The following is a 25,401-nucleotide window of genomic DNA, read 5'->3' as shown; positions in this document are numbered from 1 at the left end:
AACTCCTACAAGCCAACAACAAAAAGATCAACAACCCAATTTAAAAATGGGCAAATGTCTTGAATAGCCATTCCTCCAAAGAAGATATAAAAATGGCCAACAAACATGTGAAAATATGCTCAGCATCATTAGTCATTAGGGAAATGCAAACCAAAACCACAATGAAATACCACATCATATTCATTAGAATGGTTATAATAAAAAGACAGACTGCAAAAAGTATCGGCAAGGATATAGATAAATTGAAATCCTCATATATTGCTGATGGTGATGTAAAACAGTGCAACCTCTTTGGAAAATAGTTTGACCATTCTTTTTAAAAAGTTAATATAGAGAACCAGCAAGATGGTGGAGGAGTAGGGAGCTCCTAGAGTCAGCTCCTGCTTACAGGGCATAGCAAACAACAAAAGCTCTCTGAGGCTAGCTGAAGAACCTGTTTGGGGGCTCCAGGAGGCCAGAAGAGCATCCTGTCACATCCTTGAAGGAGTGGAAGGAGGAGACTGCCCATCTGCAGAGAAGACTTACAAGTAGAGGCTCCATGCCCCGGAGGCCGGTGCCCATCCTCCACTGGAGGCACAAGCCAACTCAGGAGCTGGAATTGAAAGCTCCACTTCCCCAAAATGGGGGAGGAGGAGAGAGTTGGGCACCAATTTCAGCTACTGAGGAGTTAATTTAGCGGGCTGCAGTATAATCCTGAGAACAGTTAAAGTTTGAACCTGTCCAAGTCAAAAGAGGCTGGGAGCTGCCATCTTAACTCTGCGCCTAGCACGAGGGGAAGTGGGGCAGACTGAAAATACAAGTGCTAGTGGGGACCAGCTTCTTTCCATCCAGGTCAGATTGTGCTTCTAGCCTAAGCCCCAGTGTCACCTCCAGCAGGGAGGAAGCAGCAAAGACTTGCATAGTATCTCTGGGAAATTACCGGCCAAGCTGCATGGGTGGGTGATTATCCTACTCTGGCAGCACAAGCTGCCCCAGGAACTATTCTGCAGTTGAAATTGGAAGCTCCATTTCCCAGAAACAGGGGAGGGGGAGACTATTGGCTGCCGATTTCAGCTAGTGATTGGTAGATTCGGCTGGCTAAGATATAACCCTGGGAACAGCTGGGGTGTGAACCAAGTCAGAAAGAGACCAGTAGCCACCATTTTGACTCCTTTCCCAGTCTGAGGGGAAGCTGGGCTGACTGAAACTCTCAGTGTTGGCAGGAAACAGTTTCTTTCATGCAGATCAGCCTGCAGCCCTATCCTAGGCTTCAGCCCCACCTCTGGCAAGGAGGAGGCTGAGGAACCCTGCACCAGCCTACATAGGTAACTGCAGGTAATTTTGGTTGGCAGATATTGAAAATCGGAAGTCTATCAGGGCCACTGCAGTCATCTTGGACCCTCACTGCATAGATTGCTGCCCACACCTGCAGCTCCATTCCCACCCCAGGCAGGGAAGAAAGGGATGTGTAGCTTCATCAGTCTCACTGGGCAACTACAGTATAGGCCTGCACGTTGATTATTCCACATAGCTGTGACTCTGTCCCTACCCCTGGCAAAGGAGAAAGTTGGAAGAAGATTCATTGGTCCATGGTGCAATGAGGGCAGCTTGAGCCTCCACAGTTTATAGCACCAACTACATGCTTGGCTCCTACCGTGCAACCAGCAAGGGAGAAATGACTGGAAGCCATAAACTAAAGAGAAAACTGCACCCAGAATAAATACACCTAGTAAGCCAGATGCGAAGACACCAACAAAAAATTACAATCCACACCAAGAAACAGAAAGCTATGACTTAGTTAAAGGAACAAGGTAAGCCTCTGGATGACATAAAGAAATTGAGACAATTAATCATAGATGTTCAAGGAAATCTCCTTAATAAATTCAATGAGATGGCTAAAGAGATTAAGGATATTAAGAAGACACTGGATGAGCACAAAGAAGAATTTGAAAGCATACAAGAAAAATAGCAGATCTTATGGGAATGAAAGTTGCAATCAATGAAATAAAAAAAAAACATTGGAATCATATAATAGCAGATTTGAGGAGGCAGAAGAAAGGATTGGTGAGCTTGAAGAAATGCCTCTGAAAGTGGACATACGAAAGAACAGATGAAGAAAAGAATGGAAAAAATTGAACAAGTTCTCAGGGAACTAAATAACAGCAAAAGATGTGCAAACATATATGTCATGGGTGTCCCAGAAGGAGAAGAGAAGGGAAAAGGGACAGAAGGAATATTTGAAGAAATAATGGTAGAAAATTTCCCAACCCTATTGAAGGACATAGATATCCCTGTCCAAGAAGTACAATGTACTCCCATCCAAAAAAACCCCAAATAGACCAGCTCCAAAACACATACTCATCAGAATGTCAAATGCCGAAGACAAAGAGAATTCTGAGAGCACCAAGAGAAAAGCAAAGCATAACATATTATGGATATCCAATAAGATTATGTGCTGATTTCTCCCTAGAAACCATGGAAACAAGAAGACAGTGGTCTGATATATTTAAGATACTACAAGAGAAAAACTTCCAGCCAAAAATCTTATATCCAGCAAGACTGTCTTTCAAAAATGAGGGTGAAATTAGAATATTCACAGACAAACAAAAACTGAAAGAATTTCTAAGCAAGAGACCAGATTTTCAGGAAATACTACAGGGTGTGCTAGAGCCTGAAAAGAAAAGACAGGAGAGAGGGGCCTGGAAAAGAGTCTAGAAATGAAGATTATATCAATAAAAGTAATTAAAAGTGTCAAAAGAGTGGTGAAAATAAAATATGACAGATAAAACTCAAGTAGTCAGGAATAAACTTACCCAATGATGTAAAGCACTTGTATTCAGAAAACTGCAACTCAATGGTAAAACAAATTTTAAAAGCCCTAAATAACTGGTAGAACATTTCATGCTCATGGATTGGAAGACTAAATATCATTAAGTGTCAATTCTACTCAAATTGTTATACAGATTTAATGCAATCCTGATAAAAATTCTACCAGCATTAAAGAAAACATTGAAAACATGATCATTAAATTTATTTGGAAGGGTAAGGAGTCCTGAATAGCCAGAAACATCATAAAAAGGAAAAATAAACCCTCATCTCCAGACTTTAAATCATAATACCTACCTATAGTATTAAAAACAGCATGGTACTGGCCTAAAGACAAACACAATAGACCAATGGAACCAAATTTATGGTTTAGAAACAGACCCTCACACGTATGGTCAAGTGATTTTTGACTAGCCAGTCAAACTCACACAGCTCGGGCAGAACAATTCATTCAACAAATTGTGCTGAAAGAATTGGATAGCCATAGCTGAAAGAAGGAAAGAAGACCCCTTTCTCACACCTTATCCAAAAATTAACTCAAAATTAATCAAAAAACAAAAAATAAAAGCAAGAACCATAAAACTTCTAGAAGAAATTATTGGAAAATATCTTCAAGACCTGGTGGTAGGTGGTGGATTCTCAATCGAAGTAAGAGGAGGACTGAGTGGACTACTGATGTTTAATGTGTGTACAAGTTTTAATTAGCTTTACTATAAAAGTGTAGGAATGTATAGAGTGGATGGTAATGCACAGTGAGTAACAGCTAATTTATAAATGGGGATGTGACTGAAAATGGTGGTCTAATTATATAAATTCCAATTGACAGAATGCTTGAGAATAATCTAGGAACTGGATAGCACAGTAAACCAAGAGGCAGGTGAGAATTGTGGTTGATGGTACAGATGCAAGAGTGTCCTTTGTGAGGTAGAACAAATGTATATCACTGCTGCAGGGTGTTGAGAATGCGGAGAAGCAAGCAGCTGAAGTGACCTATGGACTGCAGTTAGTAGTAATAATGTAATATTCTTGCATCTATGTGAAAGATGTACTGTGTCAATACTGAGGCATTATGGAAAGTGTGAGCCAAATGTACACTATGGACATGGTAACAATCAGATGATATTATTTTATCTGTAGCAAATGGAGGGGTGTTGTTTGGGAATTCTGCACATGTGCGTGATTGTTTTATAAGTTTACAACTTTTGTCATAAAAAATATATTTTAAAAATAATAATAGGGTGGGTTGGGGGAAAAACACACCAAGTGTAAGATAGGGACTATGATTAGTAGTAAGATGTTGACAATATTCTTTCATAATTTGTAACAAACGTCTCATGACAATGCAAGGTATTGGTAGAGGGTTGATGTATAGGACCCTATATGATGTTATGCATGTTTGCTTTGTAAGTTCACAACTTTTACTATTCACTTAATTGTTTATATATGTTCATATACAAATGATATAAAGATAATAATAATAGGATTGGTTGGGGGAAAATACTTTGTTTAGTAGTAGTATTTTGACAATGCTCTTTAATCATTAGTTTAAAAAGGTTTAGCAACAATGCAAGTTATTGGTAGTAGGGTGAGTTATGAGAGTCCTGTATGATGTTATATCTGTTTGTTTCGTAAGTTCATAATTATTATTATACACTAATTGTTTATCTATGTTTATGTATGAGTGATATACTTCAATAAATTTTTTAAAAAGCATAAAAAACAAGTTAATATAGTTACCATATGATCCAGAAATTCCACTCTAAGACATACGTTCAAGTGAATCAAGGAATATGGGTATGTCACTTATTAGCTACATGACTTTGAGCATGTTATTTAAATTTTCTATGGATTTATTTCTGCATATGTGAAATAGGAAAATAATAATACTGACCTCATAGTATTATTGAGCTAAAATATATAAAATGCTTAGAATGATACCTGGCACATAGTAAGTGCTATGTAAGGGTTAGCTATTATTATTATTATTATTAAAGGAAGTTTGCCCTAGGGGACTTGATAAAAATGTAGATATTTAGGCCTCTCCCTCACTGATTCTGATACTCCAGGTCTGAGGAGGGGGAAAGAGTATATTTTAACCAAGCACCTCAGCTGATTCAGAGCAGGTGATCCTCCCACAATTTGAGAAACATCAACGAATTCCAAACTCAAGAGTAAAACCTTGGATCATTTTGTTGAAGTTAACAAAACTTCCAAACGGTGCAATGAAGAGTCAACCAAAGGAGACATTGCAATGTAAAGTATACTCAATTAAAAACATTCCTCTTAAATCTTAGAGTAAAATCAGAGTAATCATCAGTCTCTATTTCTCCAAGTTGGGGTATTTATGCTTTGAAAGGCCTGGAATATCCTCTTTTTACCAAAGAAGTTAATTTTCTTATCTTCTTGTGAAGATTGGTGGTGTCTGCAGAAAGCCCTTTATCTTTTTAATGATATAATATACAGGGGCAAGTTAGCTAGTTGACACTAGAGGCCCTGAAGGGATACAAGGAAAACCTATACCAGGAGAATATTGCAGATTTACAGTGATTGCATGGGGAAGGAGGTTCAGAGAGAAAATTCAGGCATGACTATTGTGTGCCAAACCCAATAGGGGCCCCTTGTTTTAGAATAGAGTTTTTAAATCTCTTAAAAATCAAGTTCTACAATTAATAAACATAAAATTCCATGTGGAGAACTCCCACTTCCTACAAAGATGAATAACTGGGCTAATAAAAAAGTGTAACAAAATATATAAAAAAAGTAGTTTCTAAGACTCTGGACTTGAGGAAATGGATAGTAATCCATGAGAGGAGACATATCAAATCAGCTCTATGATTACTTCAGCCTCCTACTGAACTGAGAGAGCTTCTAGGTCCACAGCACAGGAGGAGGCCTGGTGGACTCTGTGAATTGAGATTGAAGAGACACTACTGAGAGTCCCAGGAGACCAAGGCAGCTAGAGTTTGTAGGACAGAGTCCCAGAAAACAGTTGACTGTGTTTTATCCCCTTTCATTGGGGTCCACCCTGTTGCTCTACCATTTCTTTTCAATAATGTCTAAACTTCAAATTTTCATTTTGTAAACTTTTAAGCATAATTTTACCTAATCCTCTTTATATGGTGTTTTTTCATATATTTTCTACTTTTACCTTTTTATCTTTTAATCCCTGCTCTTAATCCTTACTCTCATAGATTTAAACGTGTTTTAAAATTTTATATCATCGAGTTTTATCCTTTATCTGTTTTGCTTTTTGGTTTTAGTTTTTAATCTCATTAACTTCTGGGATTTAACATTTTATTTTATACGCTATTTATTTTTTCATTATTTTGATCTGTTTATCTTTAATCTTTTGGGAATTTTTATTCTTCCAATTTAATTCATATTTTATTCCTTTTCCTTTTTCCCTTTATCATCAGTGTTAAGTGTCACTTTCTTTCTAACATCCCATTCTTCCTTTATTATTAAAATCGATTATATGTTTTCCTTAATTAATTTTCTGTCATGGCTGACTGGGAGTATGATAATAGAGGTCATGGCCACAGAGAAACCTTGTACCAGAACTGGGGAGGAAGTGGCAGAGGGTGGTTGGGAGCTTTCCTCTTCTCTACTCTGCTCTCACTGACCCCTTTAAGTAATATCATTTGTCCATCTTTCTATTGGATTGTTTACCTTTTTCCTACCATTTCATAAGAGATTTTAACATTTATTTATTTACTGTTTCCCACAACAGAGTTACTCATCTCTGGGGACCTGAATCCTAGGCTTACCTTAACATGATGGAGCTTTATTCAGAATCAAGGGGAAGAAAATTGATTCTCTAGAGAGCATTCTTTTAGATACGGATGTATTATTTTAAAATAAAATATTCTTTACAAAATATAACTTTAAACTGAGATGATGGTTGTATATATGGTAGCATAGGAAAATATACCAGAGAATCTTCACTTCCAATGTCACTGCATCACAGAACTTCCAGGTACCTCATCCAAACGGACTCTAAAATAAACAGTGCCTCCTGGGCTTGGCCAACTCTAATATCCTACGTCTCTGTCTTTGAGGTCCTTACCATCCTTTTTTTCCTTGGTATGATTTTCTTTCCCCTGGGACAAAAAAATACACAGTATTTTAATATGTAGCCTAAACATCCTAAAGTCTATTATTCAATTCCAGACCAGAAGCTTAATGAGCTGAAAGAAGGAAGGTGGACAAAAGCTTTAAAATTCTGTTTTGACCTATTGTTATGCAAAGCCTGTTTAAAACACGGCCCATGATGCCTCAATGAAAAAGTTAATACACCACCACCTTCTATTAGCATTTTTTATTTGAGCTTAAAATAGATCTATCTTCATAGCATCCCAGCAAGTATGGTAGTCACCCAAAGGCCAGTATTATTATTTTTTTAATATAGGTTTTTTAAAAGGTATTTAAATTACAAAAAGTTACATTAAAAATATAGGGGATTCACATATGCCCTGCTTCCTATCCTCCCACATTTTCCCACATTAACATCATCCTTCATTAATGTGGTACATTTTACGTTGTAGTTTACACTCTCTCCTGCACGAGCTTGAAAGTTATGGCAAAATATATAATGGCCTGTATCTGTCATTGCAGTGGTATTCAGGACAATTCCCAAGTCCCAAAAGTGCCCCCATATTACAACTGTTTTTCCCTCTACCTCTCCTCAGAACATCCAGGGGTCACTTCCTCCACATTAATGATTCAAGTTCTTCCAATGCTAGAATCACAATAAGTTTATAGTAGAATAACAGTAAATCTATTGTAGTCCATTATTCATTCCCCAATCCTGAGGATTCTGGGATGGTGATGACCACTCCACCTCTAATTGAGAGGGTGCTTAGAGCCTATGGGGTAGATAGATGAGACAGTCTTGCTTGCAGTTGCAGACTCCCTCTGTTCCTTGGGATGGTCATTGTCCATCATCATCTCCTTGTTAGTTGTCCTGGGTGAGTCCAATGAACTGGAGAATAGGTGTTGCAAATCTGTTGAGACTCAGGGCCCAGCTGACACATGGATAGCCCAAAGATTTAAGTCTCTTGAACATACACATATCAACTCTGATACTAACTATAGGTTCAAATAGAAGAGGCAGAAGAGCCATGTGTAGGGAAACCATAGCTGAGTCCCACTCTGCTACCCTGGGGAGCATAAATTCCAAAGTAGGGCCCACTGGCAGGACATCAAACTCCTGAGATATCTTCCTTGCCTATAGTATCTGGATGTCTCCAGAGCCCTCAGGAGTCCTGCTTTTTGAGGTAGAATTTACTTTTGCAGTCAATGTGATCCTGCTGAGATGTGCATAAGCATAATGACATCTGGAATGACCTCCCAACTCAATTTGAAATCTCTTAGCCATATAAACTCATTTGTCTCTATCTTTTCCCCCTTTTGGTCAAGGGCTTTTTGCTAGTTATTTCTTGGTAGTGATCCCTTGGTGCCAGGGAAGCTCATCCCTGGGAGTCATGTCCCATGCTGGGGGGAAGGTAATGCATTTATATGCTTTGTTCAGCTTAGAGAGAGCCTAAGCCTGTTTCAAATAAATCTTGGTTTAGAGTGACAAATGACAATCTGAAAAGACCAAGTTTTTTCCTTAAAATCACATTTAAATATTATTATAAATTTCTCATCACCTTAATAAATCAAGGTAGGAAGAACTGAGTTTGGATGTTGTATGTAGTTATAAGGCAGACTGTGGGGTATAGGCACTAGCTTTTGAAACTAAGATCTTAGTGGCTATATGACAAAGAATTCAACTTCTCAGTTTTATAAATCAAACTCAACACTCGAAAGTTTGCAGATCTGAAACTGCTTTGTAACCAACTCTCTCATTGCATATTTGACCAAATAATCAAGCAATCAGACAGAAAATAATACAGCACAAATAAAATAACTTGGGAAGATGTCTTGTCAATGAATTCACCTTTATCAATATAATGGCAGAGTCTCATTTGACTACACCCAGAATGTGCTCTATTCCATTGTTTCTCAAACTTCTAAACATCATATAGAAGATCAATAATTTTCTGTAGGAATTTTTTTTTTAATACTTTGTATTCATTTCAATGAAAAATTTTAAAAATAAACTCTCAATATAAGCACTGTCTGGATTATCTGGATGGCGTCCTGATAAATAAGGATATCCAAAAGGACCCAGTGCCCATGTTCTTGTGGCAGTATGTTAAAGTGGAAGTTTACATGGAATAGTCAAGAGGTGGTAGAATCAGACAGAAAATGGCTAAGGACCAAAAAGACTCAAATTTTTAAAGAAAATATTCAAGAATGGGTAATATCTTCTGGACCCTCTTCCCAGATGATAGAAAAGGATAGAAAAAGTAGAGATTCTGTAAATATATTTTAAGAATCTATTTGGAGTGAGCTCTGTGAGTCTCTTTCTTTCTCTCTCTCTCTCTCTCTCTCTCTCTCTCTCTCTCTCTCTCTCTCTCTCTCCCTCTCTCTCCCCCTCTCTCACACATACACACACACACACACACACAGGGCTGTTGGAGATGCTTCTCTCATCAAAAGCATAGTGAGGGAAGCAGACTTGACCCAATGGATAGAGCTTCTGCCTACCACATGGGAGGTCTGCAGTTCAAACCCCGGGTCTCCTTGACCCATGTGGAGCTGGCCCATGCACAGTGCTGATGCGCAGAAGGAGTGCCCCGCCATGCAGGGGTGTCCCCTGCGTAGGGGAGCCCCATGTGCAAGGAGAGTGCCCCATTAGGAGAGCCGCCCAGCGTGAAAGAAAGTGCAGCCTGCCCAAGAATGGCGCCACACACATGGAGAGTTGACACAACAAGATGATGCAACAAAAAGAAACACAGATTCCTGGTGCCGCTGATAAGGATAGAAGCAGTCACAAAAGAACACACAGCAAATGGACACAGAGAGCAGACAACTGGCAGGGGGCAGGAGAAGGGGAGAGAAATAAATAAAAATAAAAAAATAAATCTCTAAAAAAAAAAACATAGTGAAGTATTTTGCAGGCTGTAATAGCTATATAGCTTAATATTAAAATATGGGTGCAGAGTGGGTGGGCTGGTACATGACTCATACCCAGGAGTCCAAAATAAGAGCCTATAATATTTTTTTCTTTATATAGAACATATATATTATTCAGGTTGTAATAATGTAATATTTCATTTCATTTCTGAAAGGACATCCTTTACTCTGTCAAAATGAAAGATGTATTATCTAATCACAAACTTCATATAAAGTATGTTTCTTTCTTGATTACTTACAAATCTGGGGTCTTGGGACCAGGATGCTAATCAAGGAGCACACAAAGATTGATTTACTCATCAGTATCTGGAGGAGAACTAACATTCAGTGCTAAAGTTTCTGTATATCTGTCACCTTTTCCCAACTTCTGATTCTATGCAACTATCAGTTTAGAGCTCAGTTGATGAGTTTAAAATCCTTTGTTTTTGATATATTTGCAGACTCAATATGACTGCAAGTGTCAGGTTAATTGCTATGTTCTCTGTATTAATAAGATAACAATTTGCATCACAGGGGTGTGTTCTGTACAATGTTCCTTTTAAAACAAACCTTTATGACCTGAGACATGCCTCCCTTCTATAGAGAATAGAAAGATAAATTGTCTTTGATAGGCAGATGTCATGATTCTATTATCACAAACCAGCAGTGCCCCTAATGGATAACTTGATAAGAGTTGTAATTACTTTAAAAAAGAAGATGTTCACAGGAAATACATTAATACCAAGGGTATTATATTTGGAGGATAAAATTTTCAATAATATTTATTTGTGTTCTAGGCAACACTTCAATAGTATGACAAGTTTTAAAACTTCAATTATGTTATAATACATTGTGTTTTTATTTTTATCTTATTAGAGAAGCTGTGGGTTTATACAGCAATCATGTATAAAACACAGGATTACTTGAAAATACACGCACAACAACACTAACACAAAAGGAGGGAGGAGGTAAATGTAGTGTTATAAGATTCCAGTAATAGAAACGGACTTTGGCCCAGTGGTTAGGGCATCCGTCTACCATATGGGAGGTCCGCGGTTCAAGCCCCGGGCCTCCTTGACCCGTGTGGAGCTGGCCCATGCGCAGTGCTGATGCGCGCAAGGAGTGCCGTGCCACACAGGGGTGTCCCCCGCGTAGGGGAGCCCCACGCGCAAGGAGTGCACCCATAAGGAGAGCCGCCCAGCGCGAAGGAGGGAGCAGCCTGACGAGGAATGGCGCCGCCCACACTTCCTGTGCACACGCTGACGACAACAGAAGCGGACAGAAAAACAAGACGCAGCAAAAAGACACAGAAAACAGACAACCGGGGGAGAGGAGGGGAATTAAATAAATAAAAAATAAATCTTTAAAAAAAAAAAAGATTCCAGTAATATATGGGAAGGAGTAAAGTTAATCATTGATATTAAATATGATATTAAGGCAGGGATGGATGTTATCATTTCTAAGAGTCATGTCCATTAAAATGATAGTGAAATGATGTGTAACTAGCCAGTTATCAAGAGGAAAATTAAAGAAATAATAAAGGTACAGTGACGGCAAAAACAGCCACAGGATTCCTATTTACCACCTCACAAACAGCAACATCCATCGTGTGGGATATTTGTTACAATTGACGATAGTACATTGTACTGTTAATAAAGTCTATAGTTTAACTTAGGGCTCAGTTTGTGTAAGGTAGTTCCATGGATTATTTATTTTAATTTATAGTCTGCTTTAAATACAATCTAACATTTCCTCTTATATAATATTCAGATTTATATTTTATTGCTGTTAATTGCACTCACAATGTTGTACTATCACCAACCCCACCCATTACCAAAATATTTCCATCATTCCAAATAGAAACCCTGTACCTTTGAAGCCTTAACTTCCCATTCACTATTCCTACCTGATACCCTGGTAATTTATACTCCAGATTCTGGCTCAATGAGTTTGCATATTCTAATTGTTTCAAATAAGTGAGATCACAGAATATTTGTCCTTTTGTGTCTGGTAACTCAGCATAGTATCCTCAAGAGTCATCCATGTTTTCATATGTATTAGAATTCATTTCTTTTTATGGTTGAATAATATTCCATTAAATGTATATACCACATTTTGTTTATCCATTCGTTAGTTGATGGACATTTGGGTTACGTCCATCTATTGGCACTTGTGAGTAATGCTGCCGTAAACTTTGGTGTGCAAATATCTGTTTGAGTTCCAGCTTTCAATTCTTTGGGGTATATACCAAGTAGTGGGATTGCCAGGTCATATGATAGTTCTGTACATATCTTTCTGAGGAACCAACAAACTAAATTGTCTTCCACAGAGGCTGCACCATTTTACATTTCCAGCAGCAATGAATAAGTGTCACTATTTCTCTGCATTCTCTCCAACACTTATTTTCTGTATTTTTTAAAATAGCAGCCATTCTAATAGGTGTGAAATGGTATATCATTGTGATTTGATTTACATTTCCCTGATAACTAATGATGTTGAGCACCTTTTCATATGCTTTCTCACCACTTGTATATCTTCTTCGGAGAGATGTCCAAGTCTTTTGCCTATTTTTAAAATAGGGTTATTTATCTTTTTGTTGTTAAGTTGAAGGATTTCTTTATATATACTGGATAGTATCCAGTATATATCAGTATATCAGATATGTGGTTTCCAAATATTTTCTCCCATTGTCTTTTTACTTTCATGATAAAGTTCTTTGAGGAACAAAAGCTTTTTGATTTGGATGAGGTTCCATTTAACCATTTTATCTTTTGTTGCTTGTGCTTTGGGTGTAAAGTCTAAGAAACCTCTGACTTCTAGAAGGTCCTGAATATGCTTTCTGTTGTCTTCTTCTAGAAGATTGATAGTTTTAGTTCTTACATTTAGGTCTTTGATTCATTTTTTATTTTTTAAAAGTTGTTTAGATTACATTAGTGTTACATAAAAAATGTAGGGGATACCCATATACCCCACTCCCTACCCTTCCCACACTTTCCCACATTAACAATATCCTTCATTAGTGTAGGATATTTGCTACAATTGATGAACATATTTTGGAGCATTGCCTTTAAGCATGGATTAAAATTTACATTGTTGTTTACCCTCTCTCCCACCCAATTCAGTAGGTTATGGCAAGATATATAATGGCCTATATCTGTCATTGCAGTGTCATTTAGGACAATTTCCAAGTCCAGAAAATGTCCCACAATTACACCTGTTTTCCCTCTACCTGCCCTCAGAACCTCCAATGGCCACTGCCTCCATATCAATGATATAATTTCTTCCATTGCTAGAATCACAATAAGTCTACATAGAATATCAGTAAGTCTACTTTAGTCCATCATTCATTCCTCAATCCTGAGGATTCTGGGATGATGATGTCCACTCTACCTCTAATTGAGAGGGGCCTGAAATCCATTAGGTCCAATGGATGGGACTCTCTTGCTTGCAGTTGTAGGTTCTCTCTGTTCCTTGGTATGGTAGTTGTCTATCATCACCTCCTTGTTAGTTGTCTTGGGTGAGACCAATGAACTGGAGAGTTGGTGTTGCAACTTTTTTGAGATTCAAGATCCAGCTGGCACATGGACAACCCAAAGATTTAAGTCTCTTGGATGTACACCTACCAACTCTAATACTAATTTTAGGTCAATTAAAAGAACAGAGGACCCATGTGTAAGGAAACCACAATTGAGTTCAACTCTGTCACCCTGGGGAGCATAAATTCCAAAGTAGGGCCCACTGTAAAAGCATCTAACTTCTAGGCTGTCTGCCTTAACTATACTGTCTGGATGTCTCCAGAGTCCTTGAGAGCTCTGCTATATGGGATAGTATCTACTTTGGCTGTCAATGAGATCTTGCTGAAACATGCATAAGCATTACCTCTGGGATGACCTCCTGATTCACTTTGAAGTCTCTTAGCCATGTAAACTCATTAGCCTTTACCTTTCTCCCTTTTGGTCAAGGTCTTTTTCCAGTTGCACTGTTAGGTGGCACTTGGTAGTAATCCCTCAGTGCCAGGGAGGCTCATACCCAGGGGTCACGTCCCATGCTGGGGGAAGGTAATGTATTTATATGCTGAGTTCATCTTAGAGAGAAGCCACATTTGAGCAATAGGAGGCTTCCAGGACACAACTCTTGGGCACCCTCCCTATAATACTAGGCTAAGTTTCCATTTCAAGAGTAAAGGTTCAGGGCAACAGATGTGGATCAAGCTATTAAGCTCCTCTCTACCATATGGGAGGCCCCAGTTTCAATTCCCAGGGCCTCCTGGTGAAGGCAAACTGGCTTGCACTACAGAGAGCTGGCAGCATGCACTACAGAGAGCTGGCACAGCAAGATGATGTCACAAAGAGAGATATAGAGGAGAGAAAGTGAGAGACACAGCAGACCAGGGAGATGAGGTGGCTTAAGCAACTGAGAGCCTCTATCCCACATCAGAGGTTCCAGGATAGGTTCCTGGTGATTCCCAAAAGAAAAAGATGAGAGGGAAAAAAAAAGACAAGCAGACACAGAAGAACACACAGTGAATAGACACAAAGAGGACACCGAGAGCACAAAAACAATAAAAAGGGAGTGAATAAAAAAAGAGTAAATGTTCATAAGCACAGTCACCAGTATCAAGCCGTTGTTAATGGACCATCCTCCTTCACTAGTCATTACCCCGGTACTTGGGGGTTCTTGGTGTTCTGTTACAGAATGTGGCAGAGCTCCCCAGGATGGGAATTTGATATTCCATTGGTTATTGTGTGAATCTCCACCCACTGTGACCAATGCCTCATGAACATTTGAACACATTTATATGCCTTATATGTATGCCCAGGTGAGCTTCCTCCCATGTATTCCCCATCACTGACAACCTGCACCAATGATCCTCCCCTGCCACAATTGTCACACTTCTGTGATACAAAACTTCTTAAAAAATGAAGCCAATAAAATAGCTAAATACAATTATTAGGAAAATGAAAAAAATAATAGTTTTAAAAATAAATAAAATACAAAAAAAATTTTAATTTAAAAAGTGTGGGGTAATAGAAAATAATGAAAAAAAATACTAAAGTTTCTTTTTACATTTTGCCTTTCCTCGCTATAAGATCTTTTGTCCTATAGGTAAAGTGGCATTTTCTTCTGTTTATTGCCCCAGTGTCTTACTTTTTAAATTTTGTCTTCAAAGAGTATTAATGTACAGAGAAGTCATCTACTGAATACAGGGGACTCCTATATACCCACCATGCTCCCCCTTTTCTCCCTTCTCCTTTTAATAACTTTTTATATGTGGATGGTATGTCTGTTTCAGTTCATGTACAAATATTGAAACACGGGAAACGGACTTTGGCCCAGTGGTTAGGGCGTCCGTCTACCATATGGGAGGTCCGCGGTTCAAACCCCGGACCTCCTTGACCCGTGTGGAGCTGGCCATGCGCAGTGCTGATGCGCGCAAGGAGTGCCGTGCCACGCAAGGGTGTCCCCCGCGTGGGGGAGCCCCACGCGCAAGGAGTGCGCCCGTGAGGAAAGCCGCCCAGCGTGAAAAGAAAGAGCAGCTTGCCCAGGAATGGCGCCGACCACACTTCCCGTGCCGCTGACAACAGAAGCGGACAAAGAAACAAGACACAGCAAATAGACACCAAGAACAGACAACCAGGGGAGGGGGGGAAATTAAATAAATAAATAAATCTTTTAAAAAAAAAAAATATTGAAACATAGCTACCAACAACGGTCAATGGTTTACATTATGGTTTGCCTTTTAAATCATATACTTTCATAAATTTTGATGTAATTTGACATGACCTGTATCCATCAGAGCAAGATGCTTTTTGATTCATTTTGAGTTGAATTTTGTATATGATGTAAGGTAGCTTTTTTTGCAAATGGAGATCCACTTTTTTGCACACCGATTTGTTGAAGAAACCATTCTTTCCTCATTGAGTGATCATTGCCACCTTGTAAAAAATCAGTTGGCCATAAAAATGAGGGTTGATTTCTGAGCTTTCAATTCTATTCCATTGGTCATATAGTCTGTCCTTGTGCCAGTGTCTTGTCCTTGTGCTGCTTTGATTACTGTGGTTTTGTAATAAGTTTAAATTAAGAAATCTGCATCCTTCAAATTAATTCTTCTTTTTCAAGATAGCTTTAATGACTTGCAGCCCCTTACACTTCATATAAATTTGATGATTGGATTTTCCATTTTTGCAAAGAAGATTGCTAGAATTTTCATTGAGTTTGCACTAAATCTACAAATTGCTTTGGGCAGTATTGACATCTTAAGGATATTATATCTTCCATCCTATGAACACAGAACATCTTTCCATTTATTTAGATCTTCTTTAAATTTTTTTTGCAATGTTTTGTAATTTTCTGTGTTCAAGTACTTTACATCCTTGGTTAGAATGGTTCCTAGATATTTTAGGCTTTTAGTTGCTATTGTGAATGAATTTTTTTTTCTTCATATCTTGTTTTGATTTCCTTTCCAATTTAGATTCCTTTTATTGCTTTTACTTGCCTAATTTCCCTGGCTAGAACTTTTGGTACAATGTTGAATAATTCCTGTACAGTGGTGACGATTGGTCTTTTCCTGATCTTAGAGAGAAAGCTTTTGGTCTTTCATCATTAAGCAGGTTGTTACCTGTAAGTTTTTAATATATGCTGTTTATCATTTTGAGGAAGTTTTCTTCTTTTCCTAAAGTCTATGTGTTTTTATCAAGAAAGTTTGATATATTTTGTCAAATGCCTTTTTCTGCATCAATTGAGATGACCATGTGTTTTTTTTCCCTTTATTCTGTTAATGTGGTATATTACATAAACTGATTTTTTTATGTTGAACCAACTTTCCATACCAGAGATAAATCCCACTTGATCATGGTGCATAATTCTTTTAATATGCTGTTGGATTTGGTTTGCTAGTACTTTGATGAAGATTTTTGCGTCTATATTCACAAGTGATTTTAGTCTGTAGTTTTCTTTTCTTGTGGTATCTTTGATTGTGGTATGAAAGTGATGGTAGACTCAAAACAAGTTAGGGAATATTCCCTCCTTTTCAAAATTTTGGAAGAATTTGAGCAGAATTAGAGTCTTCTTGGAATACTTGGTAGAATTCTTCTGTGAAGCCATCTGGTCTTGGGTTTTTCTTTGATGGGAGGTTTTTAATTACAGATTCAATCTCTTTACTTGGAGTTAGTTTGTTGAGTTCTTCTATTTCTTCTTGAGTCAATGCAATCATTTGTACGTTTCTAAGAATTTATCCATTTTCCCTAGGTTATGTAATTTATTGGCAAGCAGTTTTTCATAGTATTCACTTGGAATCCTTTTTATTTCACCAGTGCTGGTAGTGATAGCCCCTTTTTATTTCTGATATTCCTTATTTGTATCCTTTCTATTTTCTTCTTAGTCAGTCCAGCTAAAGTTTTGTAGATTTATTGGTGTCTACAAAGAACCAAATTTTGGTTTTATTGATTCTGTCTTTTTTTCTATTTTGCTTATCTCTACCCTTATCTTTGTTATTTCTGTCCTTTTGCTCACATTGGGTTTAATTTGTACTTCTATTTCTTGTTCATCCAACTCTGAGGTTAGGTCTCTGATTTGAGGCTTTTTACAGTTATAAATTTGCCCCTCAGCATGGTCTTTGCTGCATCCCATAAGTTTTGCTATGTTGTATTTTCATTTTCATTCACCTCAAGATAATTCCTAGTTTTGCTTTGTGGTTGCCTCTTTAACCCAACGGTTGTTTAAGAGTATGCTGTATAATACCCACATATTTGTGAATTTTCCACTTCTAACTCTGTTATTGAATTTAGCTTTATTCTGTTGTGATCAGAGAATATATACTGTATGGTTTCAGTATTTTTTAATTATTGAGATTTGTTTTATGGCTATAATCCATGGTATAGAATTTTGAGTGCTCAATTGTCTTTTCATATGCACATGGAAGACTCACTACAACCTCTTGCACATGGTCAAGTCTCTCTCTCAGTTCAGTGGTAGTGTTGTAGAATTTGAGAGAGGTTCAATTATTTGCGTATAGAGAGGCCAGGACTCAGGAATGATTTTGAGAAGGAAAAATGGTTTATTGACGGCCGGCCAGACTCGGGAGTTTTCTGTTTGAATCCCGAGCCCTGAACAAGATTTTCAAATGTCTTTTATACAGAGAGGAAAGGCCAAATGGTCCCTTTGTTTCAGTTCTCAATAGGCTTCAATTAGCATATATATCTTCCACATCTTAGGTAAGCTTTTAGCATGGACTCCAGACATTCTAGATAAGCTTTTAGCATATTTGGTTTGCATTTCCCCTAAATACTTAAAGTTTATAGCCCTTGCATTGTTAAACTGTTCCTGGGACTGGAGTCGTTGCCATTGTCCCTAAGGGCAGGACTGCAGCCTCTTACGTTCCACACCCACAAGTCAAACAGCTTAGGTTATCTCTGAAGAGACAAAGAGCCTCCCACCCATAACCCACATCATTCCCCCCCTTTGCCAAAGTTTACCTTGCTAAAGCTTTGGCATAATTATTGTTGGAGCTATGAGGTGGATGGCTGTTTCTTGTTTTGATTGATTATTTATCAGTCTTTAGTGCAGCATCCAGGACTGTTTTTAGAAGTTTAGAACTTTTCATTCTGTTTTTTTTTTTTTTTTTTTTTTTTAGTTTTTTTTTTTTTTATTGACTTTGTAATAATATTACATTAAAAATATATATGTGAGGTCCCATTCAACCCCACCCCCCCACCCCCCCTCTCCCCCCCCCCCCCAACAACACTCGTTCCCATCATCATGACACATCCATTGGATTTGGTAAGTACATCTTTGGGCACCTCTGCACCTCATATACATTGGTTCACATCATGGCCCATACTCTCCTCTATTCCATCATGTAGGCCCTGTGAGGATTTACAATGTCCGGTGATTACCTCTGAAGCACCATCCAGGGCAGCTCCATGTCCCGAAGACGCCTCCACCCCTCATCTCTTCCTGCCTTTCCCCATACCCTTTGTCCATTATGTCCACTTTTCCCAATCCAATGCCACCTCTTCTATGTGGACACTGGATTGGTTGTGTCCATTGCACCTTTATGTCAAGAGGAGGCTCAGATTCCACCTGGATGCTGGATGCAATCCTCCCATTTTCAGTTGTAATCACTCTAGGCTCCATGGTGTGGTGGTTGTCCTTCTTCACCTCCATCTTAGCTGAGTGTGGTAAGTCCAATAAATCAGATTGTAGGTGCTGGAGTCTGTTGAGGCTCAGGATCTGGCTATCACATTGTCAGTCCAGAGATTCAAATCCCCTAAATATATCTTAAACCCCAACATTAACTGCACCTCCAGCACATTAGCATGAAAGTCTTATGAAGGGAGATCCCATCTGAGTCCAGATTCATCACACATAAACACCATTTCCAAAGAGGGGCCATCTGCCCTGGACAGCACAATCTTGGGGCAGGGGCCTCCTGCAGTTATCCTGCTGCCACTGGCACTCATGTGGATTTCCAGTCAGGTTCCAAATCCATCTATTACCTTTATTTTACTCTTAAGAGTTTACACCTTTAATTTAAAAGGGGTGCTGAAGGGAGACGATTTCTTTTCTGTAACTGCTTCCTGTTGGCCATGGGCTGTAGTCATTGCCTAATAAGGTGTAAAACTCTTAATTTATTTTAACTGGAGGAAGATGGATCTGACATTCTGTATGAAGTTGGATGAAGTTTTCATATGGTTAATAAGATGTTCACTCTGAAAGAAACAAACTTAATTAAAAATTTGGAATACCTGTTTTAAAAGAGGACATTGGATTACAGAGGTAGACAAGGTTAGGTGCCTATAAAGATGGCACTCCTTTTTAAAAGCTAGTGGCAACAGCACATATATTCTTTTTTAAGTTATTCATCTTTAGAGAGAAATTGCAACAGACACTTAGCTTTGTCTGAAGACACATTCCAAGCTGTTCAATGTTAGGCACTCATTTGCTCTGTCAGATGCTCCTGGTCAACTGGCACTCCTTGGGCAACTGGCTTCACTCAGGATTAGAACACTAAGTTGGAAATTCTCTTAGTTTTCACCTGTGGAGTGATCAGAACTACAGAATAAAGGTTTTTTACACCTTGGTTTTAATTGTACAATTTTTAGCAATTTTGACTTGTTCAATAGGTGACTCACCATCAGCAAGCAAGCCTCACCTTTGCTACACAGCAGAGTACAGTAGAATATAGAAGTTGACTGAGACTGGCTGAGACTGCCACCTTATTCTATAGACATGTTATTAACTGTTTAGAAAATGATTTTTCCAGGAATTTAACATGTCTAATATACTTCTGCACTTGATCCAAAATAGAAAAGATAACATTATAATTATTAGGCATATATTTAGTACAGGATAAAAGTACAGCACTTAATATTAACTAATGTATTATTTAATGCATAAGGATTCAGAGTTGCAATTATTAGTTTTGAGTTTTAGGTTTGTAATACTTTACATGTTTTCTTTCCATGAGAGCAGGTCATAATGCCAATTGTGTTTAGGTTTCACTTACAGTATCCTGGTATCAAGGCTCCACTTAGCATGTTCTTCAATGCAGTGAGCAAGTTGCAGCATCCTTGATCTTAGAGAGATTTTCCAATATTCCACTAGCCTGGTGCACAGTGCTCTCTGGCACCATGGAACAGTGCCATTCTGGAGGCAATATCTATTGTACACTTGGCTGTACCGAGTCATTATTGGCTGCTGCAGGAGCTTGAAACTGCAACGTAGTTTCCATCGACTTCAGGAGCAGAACCAGAGGCTGACATAGCAAATATTTTTAATTGAGGGGTCAGTGACCAGCCTAACCAATAACTCACATGGAGAGGCAAAATGCAATGTATACAAGGCCTGGCTTGAATGCACAAAAGAGTTTGATAATGTTAAAGTTTATTCCTTGTTTTTATATATATATTTTTAAACAATTTAATGCAACATATCATATATTAAATGACTGTTTACTTACACAATTTTACCATGAAGATAACAGTAGGTACTTTACTTTAGTAATAGAGGGAAAAAAATTTATTTTTCATTGTTAAAATGAAAACAGAATATTTCTAACAGAATCAAAATAACTTTTTATTATCATTTACTTAAATGTGTACTTTGCAGAGGCCTTCAGATAAGTTTTATTATTACGAAGTTATTTCTGCTACCAATACCAATCTAAGTTTTTTAGTTAACAATGACTTCTAGAACTAGAACTATTTAAGCATTTTCAGTTTGGAAGATGTTTTACAAACTATAATTGACTACAACCACATTGACTAGCCACCTCATGTTTAAATAAACTTATTAAATTACAATTACCAACCAAACAAATTTACTTTATTTATTTAAGAGAGCATATCTACAATCTTTTTCCTTTAGCCTAATTTCACCAATGTGAGCTTACAATTTTCATTACTCTAAAGATTTCGTACATATGTTAATTTAGTTTATAAATTAACTATGGGAGATTACACTCAAGTTAAATAAAATTGAAACCATAATAGGTTATGCAAGGAATGTTCTTTTTTTCCTTACAGGAAGCTAAAAACTTCTTTTCTTTGTTTAAGTTATGAAAATTAATAATTTAAAAGCATACTGACTACCAGGTTTTAAAACACATTACACAATTACTTAATTTTTAAAATCATAACCCAGGAAAGATCTCTCTATAGTTTTTATGGACTTTCCTTTACTTACTGAAATTTGTTAATAGAGCCACTAATTACCTTTATTTTGTTGGAAAGAAATCTTCTGGAAGAAAATAAGGCTCACCAGATTGTGGAGAATTTATTCTCAATTTTGCAAGAAGGGGCGCAAAGCCAGATATGGCTGGTGCCCCGAACAAAGAAAAATGACACAATTTATACCCCTAAGCCTAGCACGCAAGCTCTTCCTCTGTTTTTCCATAGATTGGATACTTCAGAAGTTACAGCTTATCTGAGATCTAACTTTTCCATGCAAAAGTTTGTGATTTAACTTCTTCCTCTATCACATTCCAACCATTTTAGTTTTTACCTGCTCCCCTTTGTCAAATAAGGAATAGAATTTAGTGCTGAAATGGCACCGACTTAGCTTCTTCTTGGGCATTTTTCGACTGCCCATAGGACTGGCCTACACTGGTTTCCTCCACTACTGTCCAACCCGGGAGTGGGAGACTGAGGCAGCAGGCTGCCAGGTTACATCCATATATATATTTTTTTATGTGAAAACTAACCTAATCTTTGTTCTTTATTTTTACATTTTATGGCTGACAAAAGGTTTAAACTGGGAAATTACTGGGCAAACTGATTCTTAATTCCCGCCTAGTAGATAGGTTTAGTCTGCCACACCTAGTCTTGCCTTAAAGCTCTTGCAAAGAGGAGGCCCTTTCCCAATTGTTTCTATAATCAGATTTCTATGACTTTTTCATTCTGCTTAGTTTAATTTGGGCTTTAAGAATATTTATTTACATATATAACTGCATATATAATTTTTAACATTTTGAATAGAGCTCTTTTAAGAATTTTCATTTGTTAATTTGATATTATTATCCTGATGTATGAAGACATACACTGAGCAAATGGGCAGACACAAAGAGTTAGACACAGAAACAACTCATTGATATTACTTATAATTTGCATTATTTTATATACTGTTTAGCTTAACTTGGGATCCAGAAATATATATTACTTATATAACTGCATATTTAACTTCAACAATTTGAGCAAATAGGCAGATATAAATAGTTTGACACAAAAACATAACTTTAGTTACTTTAAACTTCTAATCTTTACAAAACAAGTGTGACTGCAAAACATTTCAAAGACTCCTGAAACTTTTCTTAATTTGCACTATGACTGTGTAGTTTTACACTATGACCATGCAGTTTTACACAAGAATTTTCCTTCTTAATTAATGGATTGTAATAACCAAAATGTTCTCAATGCGTTAGCACCATTTTGTTTTAGAACTTTATATTTTACTTTAAAATTAGCAGAATTTTGGATAAGCAACAAGATTAATCTTATATATATTTACTGAGGCTGTTTGAAGCCTCAGGGAGACAAGACTGGTTTCTCTCATGAATTGCCACTCTTAGGAACACTGACCATTAAGGCAGGAGACTTTTCCCCCTCCACCCCCCTTTTTGATTTTGGTGATAATAAAACTCCAGTGGTTGTTTAACCTTATTCCATCAGGCAGCAATTTATTTAGTTTACACTTGAATTCATGAGAGAAAGGGGTACTAATACTAGGACAGGAGACAGTGATGTCCCAGCTCTTCTCTGGCCTGTAGGGGCAGAAGCTATTATGAAATAACCATAGGCAAAGGCAAGGGGTGAGGTTAGGCTTGAAGTAACAATAAACTAAGGAAAGGTTAAGTTTAGAGTTTACACTTAAATAATAATTTCAGGCTAAATTCACCCAGCTATAATTTCAGTTATTATCTTTCCACTGTTTTATAATATAAATGCATTTATAAATGATTTTAACTTAGTTACAGTTTTTATTAATTTTTTTAAAAACTTAATTTTGTAACACCTTTTATTTGACTTATAACATATTAAATGAACTTAACTATTACTTTAGTTTTTCTTTTAAGGTAAAAGAATAAATCTCTTGCAGTTAGTTTAAAATAAAAAGCTATTTTTTGGGATTTGATTTCTAGAACATAATGATCTTTTAAAAGAGATAAGACCCTTTCTTCTTCAAACACTAAGGAAATGATGAGGTTAAGCACAAGAAGCTATTTGGATAAAACGGATTTTCTTTGTATATTGATCTTACTCAATTTTAATCATAAAAATTCCTTCCACAAACCTTCTACACTTTCAGTATTCATTCAGGTTTTGTGCCACACTCTACTTTTTCCAATAATCAATCATTTTATCTTAGGACAAAATCATCTTCTGTTTCCTTAACAATAAAAACACAATCCATATATCCCACATACTAAGTTACCAGGCAAACTTCTTACAACATATAATTGCCATTAATACTAAACAAGCTTGGCAAAATAATGAACTTTTCTTCACTTTAAATACTTAGTAGCATGTAATAGCAGAAACAGTTTTTTTTTTTTTTGGAAGCAAGTTGGCAGGGGAGGCTGGCTGCCAAAGTTTTAAATTACCTTTTATTATTATTATTATCAATTCAGTTTTTGTTTAATAATGACTTTCTGCAATTAGCCATTTAAATACCTTAATTTAAACAATGCTTTGTAAAACTTTTATAATTATTTATACCTTTAAGACAAATTTTACCTTTACAGAACACATTCTCTTACTTAAAGTTACTACAATACCTTCTAAGAACCTGGGCAGAATGCAAACGTATTTTGGCTTTGACACCCTATGGAGGGAACTTTACTGCATTTTTTCTGATTCTGCTTTTCACCCCCTTCACTTCCCCCCCCACCTTCCAGGCAGTTGGGTGCACAACAATCAAACAGGAATGCGGCTTATGAATAGAAGGTGTGTACTCACTGGAAAGGGGCAAGCCGTTCCCCCCTTTCCAGCTTTCAGCCAAAATGGGCAGACAGAACCTACTCAAATTTGGCAACTCTCCCAGGGACCCAGCCACCCTGACTGGGACATCCCCAACAAACTTGGGTGCGTGGCACGGACACAGATGGCCTCCAAGTCCCGGCAAAGGGCCAGACCAGAGACAAGACAGCAGAGCATGCACAAATATCTAGACTCCGCAAACATCCAGACTCCTCAGTTTTGCCCCATAATCATTTCACCCCCTTGCCAATGGCAAGGGAGGGCTCCAGCTCAGCTGTAATTTTACTTTACATAAGGACACAACTCCAACACTAGCATTGAGCTGACACAGACAGAAGCACAAAGGTCACTAATTTGACCCACAAGTTTATATATATATTTTCACCATGGCTGCCCCCACAGCCATCACAAGCCTCAGAACACTTAACATTTGGTATAAAGTGAATTCATTCACAATTTAGCACCATAACAAAAGATTTCAGCTAGACTTTTTCCAATGTTTAAACTTTACACCCAGACCAAGCTCCACTAGAAAAGCCAATCCATTTTCCTGTAACCAAGTTTGTTTGTTTGTTTTTTTAATCTAGACCAATTTCCAGGACGTTAGGACTTGAACCTATAAATAGCCCTTTTTATTAAAATCAAGCCTCCACTCCTTTAGTGGATATAAGACTAGTACCAGATTCTAACATGCAGTTAGACAAACCCAAAACACCAGGGCTTTTTCCTGGTTTTTCTCCAGGACATTAGGACTCGAACCTATAAACAACCCTTCCTATTAAAATCAAGACTCCACTCCTTTAGTGGATATAAGACCAGTACCAGATTCTAACCTGAAGTTAGACAAACCCAAAACACCAGGGCTTTTCCCCGGTTTTTCTCCTTTTCCCAAGCTTAGAGAGAACGGCTTCCCCCCAACTTTCTGGGGCTACTAGGGTTCTCTTGGGAGGTGATCAGCCTCCCCTTCCTAGCAACTAAAGCTAGGGCTTTCCAGACTGTGCTCACCCAGGGAGTCTTACCTTCTTCCATGTTCAGAGTTCTTTTTCATTCCCAGAATCTTTCTCTGCAGACCTTCCATTGCCCTCGATTTTTTTGTCAGGAAGACTCTGGCAGAGCCCAC

The sequence above is a fragment of the Dasypus novemcinctus genome, chromosome 6 (assembly GCF_030445035.2).
Source record: "Dasypus novemcinctus isolate mDasNov1 chromosome 6, mDasNov1.1.hap2, whole genome shotgun sequence".
Taxonomy (NCBI): domain Eukaryota; kingdom Metazoa; phylum Chordata; class Mammalia; order Cingulata; family Dasypodidae; genus Dasypus; species Dasypus novemcinctus.
The sequence above is the reverse complement of the archived record's forward strand: the minus strand, read 5'-3'. Positions refer to the sequence as shown.